This window comes from Equus przewalskii, chromosome 20, assembly GCF_037783145.1.
Source record: "Equus przewalskii isolate Varuska chromosome 20, EquPr2, whole genome shotgun sequence".
NCBI lineage: Eukaryota > Metazoa > Chordata > Mammalia > Perissodactyla > Equidae > Equus > Equus przewalskii.
Genome location: NC_091850.1, coordinates 28,580,953 through 28,590,039, shown reverse-complemented (window position 1 = coordinate 28,590,039; position 9,087 = coordinate 28,580,953). Strand labels below are relative to the sequence as shown.

General features: G+C 39.0%; 1 protein-coding gene and 1 long non-coding RNA gene across 3 annotated transcripts in view; one reads left to right on the top strand and one right to left on the bottom strand.

The window, feature by feature from the left end:
* Positions 1-349: 349 nt before the first annotated feature.
* LOC139077836 (uncharacterized) lies at positions 350-8,078 on the bottom strand. The gene is made up of 4 exons (XR_011530400.1): positions 7,971-8,078; positions 7,078-7,346; positions 6,485-6,584; positions 350-2,634 (listed from the first exon to the last, which is right to left on the bottom strand). It is a non-coding gene; the product is annotated as an uncharacterized lncRNA (long non-coding RNA).
* Positions 7,264-9,087, top strand: part of SLC1A3 (solute carrier family 1 member 3) — a 75,319-nt gene continuing 73,495 nt past the window's right edge. The window contains exon 1 of one of the 2 annotated variants that reach the window (XM_008529440.2): positions 7,264-7,802. The gene's annotated coding sequence lies outside the window, so the exon portion shown is untranslated. The remainder of the gene's footprint in view (positions 7,803-9,087) is intronic. The other variant, XM_070586985.1, reaches the window with a different exon arrangement.

Sequence of the window (9,087 nt, the reverse complement as noted above, 5' to 3'; positions counted from 1 at the left end):
AAAAGAGCCAAACATAAAGTACTTGGCACAGTGTTGGCACATAGAAGGGACAATAAATGGTAGCTATTTTTATTATTATTACTATTACCACTAGCAATAAACCTCTGTGCATGGACCAAAATATTCTCACCACATGTTAATCTATTTAAATAAATTGGGAGAGAATGGGCTGAAGAGGGGATTGCCAGTTCTGCCAATTCCAAAGACTTCTCTATAAAATGCAAGGACTCCACTAGAAAGAAATCACTGCATAACAGTGCTGCTCAATAGAATATAATGTGAGTCACGTATGTAATTTAAAATGTTTTACTGGTCACATCAAAAGAAGCAAAAGAACAGATGCAATTGATTTTAATACATTTTATTTAACCCAATATCTAAAATATTAAAATGTGATCAATATAATTATTAATGAGATACGTTACATTTTTTTGGATTAATTTTTCAAAATCCAAGGTATACTTCACACTCAACAGCACATCTCAGTTTGTACTAGCCACATGCAAGTGCTCAATAGCTACATGTGGCTAGTGGCTCCCATATTGGACAACACAGCTTTTTAACATTAGATTTGAAAACATCTGCCTCATAAATGAATCAAATCATACCAGGCTTTCACTGAATGTAACTGGTATTATAGGACAATATGTTTCTCTGAAAATGATTAGGGCTGGGAGTGAACATGGGGTTCTGGTCTTGACTTTGACATTCACTTGGTTGACTTTGGGCAAACCATTAATTTGGCTGTGCTTCATTTCCCACATCTGTCCTGGGGCTTAGCTAGGTCACAAGGCCAAAAAAGTATGACCAGTCCCTCAGTCCAGTCTCTTCACCACCCTCCCCACTAGGCCTAGGCCTGAGACCTGAAACACATACCCCTACACATTTTACCTGTGTTAAATTTATTTTAAAAAGTCATGACTCTATACGATTTATTAATCAAGGCATCACTAATACCACGGGGTTCTTAGAGTTTACTTTATGCCTTTTGTCTTCTTCCTCAGAGGTTATTCCACCTTATGAGAATGTTATTCCTAGAATTTTAGTCCTTCAAGTTACCTGAAACAGTCATTTCCATTTGGTGCTCTGGGAATCTGCTCAAGGTCCAGACGCTGGCAGTGAGGGCAAGGGAAGATGGAGGGGGAGGGGAAGCCAGAGGAAGGGCCAATCTAGTGGTTCTGGGCTCCCTACCCCCTCGTTAGGCTTACCCTTGATGTGCCATATTGCTGTTTGCTTCATCGTGAGATTTTACTTGAACAAAGAGTTTTTAAAAAGTTTGAAATCCAGTTCTTGTCTTACCTTTCATTCGGAGGGGAGGACCACAATATTTGCCCAGGCTTATACAACCCAATCCCAGTCTCAGTGTATTTTTCTCCAATGCCATATTATCTCCTCTGATTTTACCTTTGATGTTAAGAGGCTTTGAAGAACTAACTGGACTTATGCAATTCCAATAGAAATACCCTTTTACAACTGAGGCCTGTTGACAGGAATGAACTGGTCACCCTGAGTTAATTTCATCAGCAGGTGCGATCTTGTGCGGGGAGGTAGCTGGGTGAAGAAGGAAAATCGCCTTTGCCTCTTCTGTGACCCAGAGGTGAACTGCCTCAAGAGGCGCCAGCAATTCTGCCCAGCTGAGGAAAATGGGATGGGTAAGCATTTGGGAGGTTTTCTTCCCTGGTCTTTCTACTTAGAATCAATCCCTAGACACAGCATTAGCAGAAGATGGACTTTGACTCAGGGGTACAGCACAAATCTTGAATGTATGTTTTAAAGCATAAAATAACTTTATTCTGACCTTCCTCCAGATTACTGTAACAGCATCCAGTGACCAAAAATTATTTCAGCTGCTAAGGTTGATTTGTGTTCAAGGCCCAGACAGTTTCCACCATTCACCCTGTTTTCTCAACTCAAAGCTGCATTTTGCCTTGCTCAAAAAATTTGCATATTTTCTCAGTGCCTGTTTCTGACTCACAATAAACAATGCCCAGACCTCCTGCCAAAAAAATGTCCAAATGCGAAGTAGTTGCTATAATAGTCGTTTTTGTGATGGCAACTTTGAGCTGTGTGCTTTTAAATTATAATTACTTTTTCTCCTTACAAAAGATGTGGATCTGTCTTGATTGCTGTAATTATGATTCTATACTAGCAAACACTTATAAAAGATTCATGTCATTGCTGTGCTTCATAAAAACCCGTGCCCTTCAATAAGTTTCCTTTGGTGACTGTTTATATGTTTGTGTTTAATTTGTGGCAGAGAAATCTAATGAGAAGCCATTAATCATTGAGTGCATATAAAATTTGTGTCCTTAACCAAATAGACCGAAGTGGATAGGGCAAGCCCATTATTGGCATGACATGATTTAGAATCATGGAATATGAATAGGGAAAGGGACTTGAGGAAAATAATCTAGCCTAACCTCATTTTACAGGAGACCTTCAAAATTGGGACGGGAGGAAGATGTGGTTTAGTGATTGAAAACACAATGGCAGCAGGACTGGGAGGACCCAAGTTCTAAACCTGGACCTGGCACTAAAGAATCATGGCACAAGCAGAATCGACTTCCTCATCCATCCTCGTTTTCAAGAATGATAGGTGGAATCCATGATTGATGAGGTGCTTCAGGGGCCCACCTGGGGAGAGAAGAGGGGGACACTGAGGTAGGCTCTGACCCCTACCCCCGATCAGTTCAATTACAGCAGCCACACTTAGATCTATTTTATATTGTAAAGATTGAAAAAGGATCTCACTGGTTTTGTTGTTGTTGTTGTTTGGTTTTTACTGATATCCTTTTCCTAAGTCTTAGAATTGGAGATGGATTCATGAAATCTCTCATATTTGTGGCTGTGTTGTGTCCACTTACTCATGCAGCAACTCTTTACTGAACACCTTCTGTACTGGTTACTGAGTATGCAGTAGTTATAAACACAGGCTCTGCTCTCAAAGAACCCACAGTCTAGAAAGGGAGAGTTGCAGTACAGGGTGGTGATCACTCTGGAAATTAAGCCCAAGGAGCCTTGGGAGCACCTAGGAGGGGCCATCAACCCTGTCAGGGACTTGAGGACTGACTTCCCAGAAGAAATAACAGACAGTAGGCCTTCCTTTTAATGTTCATTACTTTCTTTTCTATCTGTCTTTAATAAAAGCTGCCAGAGACTTCCTTTGGAAAAAGATGAGAAACTAAAGTTCCAAGAAATGTTAAGAACTCTTGTCACTCACTGACTGTAATCCTGGGTAAATTGCTTAATCTCTACGAAACTACATGTCAACATCTGCATATCGGACCAGTAATAATAGAATGTACCTCAAAGCATTGTCACAAAGATTAAATTTGATAACCTGTGTAAAAGTGTTTCTAATACTATAAGTCCTTTAAAAATGTTGACTATTATTGTTGCTAACACTCAGCTGAAGGCTTTAGTTCCAATTAACCTACAAAATCTTTCCCAACTAAACCAATATTCTGGTCCTTCAGAGATTTGGCTCGTGTTGAACAACTGGGAAGGATGCCATTTCACAATATAAGTCATAACTAATAGCAATAACACTTATGAAATCTTCATTAAAAAGCAAACCCTCTTTTGCTTTAGTATGGAGAAAATGCGTTAAATTCCTCTAAACCACCATTATGTCCAGCTCTTAGCTAACTTGTGATCAAATGGTTGGAATAACTTCTCACCATTTTCAGATCTGTTTAGGGAGCCCCTCTTGCTCTTCTTCCTCCTTATGTTGGAGTTCCCTGGTCCAGGCCCTTGGCTCAGACCACTTCTTAAACTCCAACAGAGGTCAAAACTTTAGAACATGCTAGAGGAACACACTGGTAACTAAACCAAGTGAAGTGGGCGGGCCAAGTGACCTGGAGAATACACACCTCATCTAAAGGAGGAATCTCAACTCAATGCTGGCCTATCCCTTGAAGGGCCTCAATACCGTGAGATTTCATGGAATCTATTTTTTTAAATGTGAGTGTGAACTATCCCAGTTTGTAAATGCCCCCTCACCCCACTTTCAGCTTCCTAACTCAAGTCTTGTTCACTTAAAGGCTTTTCATCAATCTAAAAATAAAATTAATTATTATTATTATTATTATTTATTTTTTTTTTTTTTTGCTTGAGGAAGATTAGCCCTGAGCTAACATCTGTGCCAATCTTTCTCCCTTTTCTATGTGGATCTCCACCACAGCATGGCTGACAAGTGGAGTAGGTCCACCCCCTGGATCCGAACCCACAAACGGGAGCCACTGAAGCAGAGCACACCGAACTTAACCACTAAGCCATGGGGCTGGCTCCTAAAATTAATTTTTTAGTTAATTGTGCTTAAATCCTGTGCTCCCTCTTGCCTAGGATTAGAATTCAAGTTCTTTAATTTGGTGTTTGGGGTCCTTTGTACATACAATGTTGAGCCAGCCACAGCTCCTTCAAGGAGCAATCAGTCTCGTAAGGAGACCTGGTCAACAGGCCTCAGCACAGAGTTCCCCTAACACTTTGTGGCGCCCTTCCATTGCCCACTGCGTAATAACTACGGATGCATGTTTGTGGGCTCCTAGAGGAATGGGACTAGTATTTGGAGCATAGTACTTGCTCAAGGTTTGTTGAGTGAATGGATGAATATGATAAAGGTTAATTATAGTTCACCTCAATGGTTTGGTTTTTCAAGCTTCAATGAGTTTAAGATAAACCCAGTTGGTTAAAAATCCAACTAACCAGAATTCACCACAGATTCTTTATTGTTTTGCTTTTTACATTCAAACCTAAGAAGGAAAAAAATTAAGACAAAACAAAAGACCAACTACTGCAAGTACCACTTCTACTACTATCTCTAGTACTTCACTAGAGCAAGTCAGCTCCCGTGCATTGTATCAACAGTCTACAATTTCCAAATCGTAGAAGGAGAATTGACATTCTTTATGTGATCCTAAGATACAAGCTATTTGAACAAGGAATGACAAAATCCCTCACGAAATTAAAAATAAAAGTGCAAAATATTTGGAAGGTTAAAAGGTTTTCTAATCCATTTTCTTCCTCAAATTCCAGAATTCTCTTATCGTGAAAGATGAAATTTGACTATTCTGTACTGTGTTACAGGGCTTACTTATTAATCATGACTCCTCACACTGCAAACTAATGAATGGGAACAGGCCATTCAAGGATAGATTGGATTTGATTGTTTACTGTTATAGTGATATTTTTTCTCAAAAAAAAGAATTTATCTACAACATACTTTATAATAGTATCTTTAAAGAAAGTTCTTGGAAGATTTTGCCAAAGGAGCAGCATTTGCCACGTGTGGGTTTTTTTCACTCTGGAATACCAAAATTAATATGGTTCCCTGGCTCTGTGTCTCCCACTCAGAGTAGCTTTAAATGAAATACAGCATACAGAGGCTTGTTCATAATTTCTTGATCTTTCACTTATTTAGTATTTCCATGAAGGAAAAAAATGTTTAACACTCAAGGGTCTTGTTTATAACGTCAGGGAAAAAGTAGAAATATGTGTTGAGTAAACCTATGTTGCCCCAAGGGCATTATTGCTATAGCTTTCCAAAAGAGAAAGTGGTTCTTAGAGAAGTAATTCCCAATATTTCCCCTGGACTAAAATCTTATAATTCAGATGAACTCTGAACTGAGACTCTTTGCATCTCATTTTCTCATTAGGTTTTATTACAGCCAACAAAACTTTCAGTGGTGAATTACTACCCTTCCCAAGGGGACACCAGACTCCCGTAACGTCTGTGCAAACTAAAATAATAAAATGGTTTTTAACCAAGCTTTAGCGATTAGAAAAAAGGAAAAAAGAAGGGGCACTAGGGTCTTCTCATCTCTGTGCTAACCAAAGTGTGGTTTTTCTAGTCCTTTTTCTTGCCTATGAAAAAACAGAATTAAAAAACGGAAATCCATTTGGCTTGAAACTCCATTTAAAACCATGTAATGATTTCTCTTTTAAGTTGTCTTGAAACACAAGTTACTTCCACGAGAAAGGTGGACAAATTAGTCTTAAACCCACGGCTCAGCTAGGACTGAGCGTAGTAAATAAACGCTTTAAAATGTACTCATGGTGTTGAGAAATGCCATCTGCTCCATCCACTTAGGCCAGAAGTGCCAACATAAAAACAAGTAGTTTTGTTTTAACAGAAAATTGAAAAGCATTGTGTTTCATACCTTTATTTTACGCCATCCATTTATAAGAGTTATTTCGTTGTACTACATATCAGGCATAAGACCTGTTCCTGCCCTCAAAGAACTTAAAATTTAGTTGAGAAGCTAAAATTTAACTTGACTTTAAAAAGAGAGAAGCAGTGGAAGACAGCATAAGTGAGCATTAAACAATGTGGTACAGATGCTAAATGACCTAGGAGAGCCGAGGAAGAGAAAGATCACCGAAGACTAGGACTGCTGAGAGTATATATTTCCAATAAACTCTTAAAATGATACCAAATTTTAAAGTTGTTATAATTGCTGCTAATTTGTGATTTTAAAGCACTTACATCATTCACCACAGCTTTCCAACCAACATCCGTTCAAAAGGACGCACATGGAACAGTTGAAGCTGGCAGGAGACATGGCTTTAGAATCTCCCTGGATTTGCTAATGAGGGAAAAAGATACACTTTCATGTTGGATAAGAGACACCAGAATTAGCAGATTTTGCCTGAGGAATATGAGATTTAATGAACAAGAATACAGAACTCTAGCCGTAATTTTTGGTATGGGTTTTTGTTTCTGTTAAACTTTTTTCTTCATGCTAAACAAATTCTAAGTTTTGGAGCTGAGTCAGGCTCAAAAATTTTTTTTAATTTTTTAAAATCTATTTTAACAGTCTATTTTCCTTCTTAAGAGAAGTGGACCAGAAATGCAAGCTATATTTTCAAGACAATGACAATTTCCTAATTCCTAAAAATCATGGGGTGGGAGGGGGGAGAAGGGGGAGACATTTAGCATCTTTGAAAATTGAGGCATCTATCTGTATAGTGACTTTTCTTTTAAAATCACAAAACTTCAAGTGTGCATTTACACTCTTAGCTTAAAACGCTTTTCACTGTATAGTTGAGCAAAGATCCTGCTGTCTTTGTGTTTCTTACCTTCTTAGTCTTTGCAATGCAGGCAGTTAGAGCTCAACTAGATTTGTTATAAGAGAGTTTAAACTGCTAATATAGAGACATGTCTCATCTCGCGTTTTGGGTAACTTTAGGCAAGTTTAGAGAACTGTGGTAAGCATTTTTTTCTCTCCATACTTGATTGTGTTCCGAGTCTTCCCAAGAAATGTCAGTTATTTCCCCAATTCTAAAAGCGGGACGCTGTCGTAACAGGCAAAAGAGCACACTGTCGTGTTTCCTGAAGGAGAGGAAACCTGCAACAACGTGAGATAATTAAATTTAGCCTTAGAACAGTCTTCTTTGAAACGTTCTAATCAAGACTTCCAGCTTTCTGAGTGTGTGCGCGCTTTATTCTTCAATTCTTCCTGATCCCGGTTTTGCATTTCTAATGAAAGTGAACTGACAAAGCGTGAAAGTGGTCTAAGGAGCAAAACAAAGCCAGCAAGCACGCTTCTGGTGAGCCAAGATTAATCAATATTCCAGAAACCTTGGGTTTTCCCCCTCCTTCCCCGTGGTGTTTTCATTTTTCCCCACTCCCCTTTTCCCGGGCACAGACTCCTCCCCTTTTCTTAAGTTGCCGTGATAGTAACTTGCCGTTTCAGAGCACATGCATGCGTCGCTCGCTGCGTTTTGCTACTCTGCTGTACCGCCTGGGGAATTCACCTTGTCATTGCTTGGGGTATCTTCCACCCGTTACAAAATCAGGAAAGGTAAGTCTAACGTCCTACATTCCTGCTGGGCTTAGATTCTCGTTGCACTTCTCTGCCGATGTATTTTGTTTCTCCAGAAGAGGAGTAGCGAGAGTAAAAGCTAGCCATTTTGGTAGATAAAGTCCGTGTTAGTAATTTAATATAATGAGCGTGGGGTGTCTTACTTACGCCATGTCCTCTCTTAATTTGGAGTTGAGTCATTTAGAGTGGATTGAAGGCAGATGGTGGTTCGAGGTCTAGAAAAGAATCAAGGCTGAGCTGGTCTGTTTAAAAGTGACTGGTAAAGGGAATCAGAGATTAGAGGGAAAAAAAACCTGGTCTCTCGCGTCTCCCCTTCTTCAGTTCTCCCTAAACTTTTAATCTGCTGTGAAGTATTAAACAAGTTGTAGGTCTTATTATCACTGACCCCAACCTGCAATTTTATTTAAAAGTCAAAACTGTTAAGTCTTTTTTTTCCGCACTTGGATCCGGTTGCCTCCCCGACCGAGACACACGCTGGCTGCTTGCGTTGCCAGCTACACACGTCCACAGGCACGACTGATTTTTAGTTGGATTGACCATGGGAAGGATTATGCGTTAGAAATCTTGAAAAGCAGCAGGAGGAATCCCCTGATTTTTCAAAACAGCTGATTTCCACCAAGGACAGATTTACTTAGATATATTTGAATAACCTAAGAGCACGTTAAAGAAACTGGAAACCGCACACTGTAATATTTGGAATGAAAATTGGATTCATATCTTCATCTGTACTAGAAATCCTAAATTGTAAAATGCTGAATTTCCTTAGAAGACTCCAGTGTGTTTGCCACAAAGACAAATGCTATTTTGTACTGCTGCTTGTATTAAAGATGAAAATGAATTATGATTTCAAATAATTTATAGCTGTGTCCAGAGTACTTTGCTCATTTCATGGAAAAAATTACAAAGTTACCCTGTAAAATGGTAAAATGTATTTCCCAATTCCTGCGAGTATTTGTGTTCTTTTTATGACCATTTTTACTAGTTGATATTATCATGAGTTTTTCTTAATGAAGAAAATCATTATTATATATAACAGAAAGATCCAACTGTGAAATGTCAATATTTTAATTCATTTTACTGACCTGGTTATGCCTTCACTCTGTACAGCCTAAGTCATGAGGTAATTAGTGAGCACTTCCTGTGCCTTCATTTCAATCACACATTTATTGAGAGTGTACATTATGCAAAGCACTCGGCTAGGTTCCAGGGAATAGGGCTGAGGTAGGGGGTGCTCAGCCATATCCAGCTCTGAAGAACCCTTTTA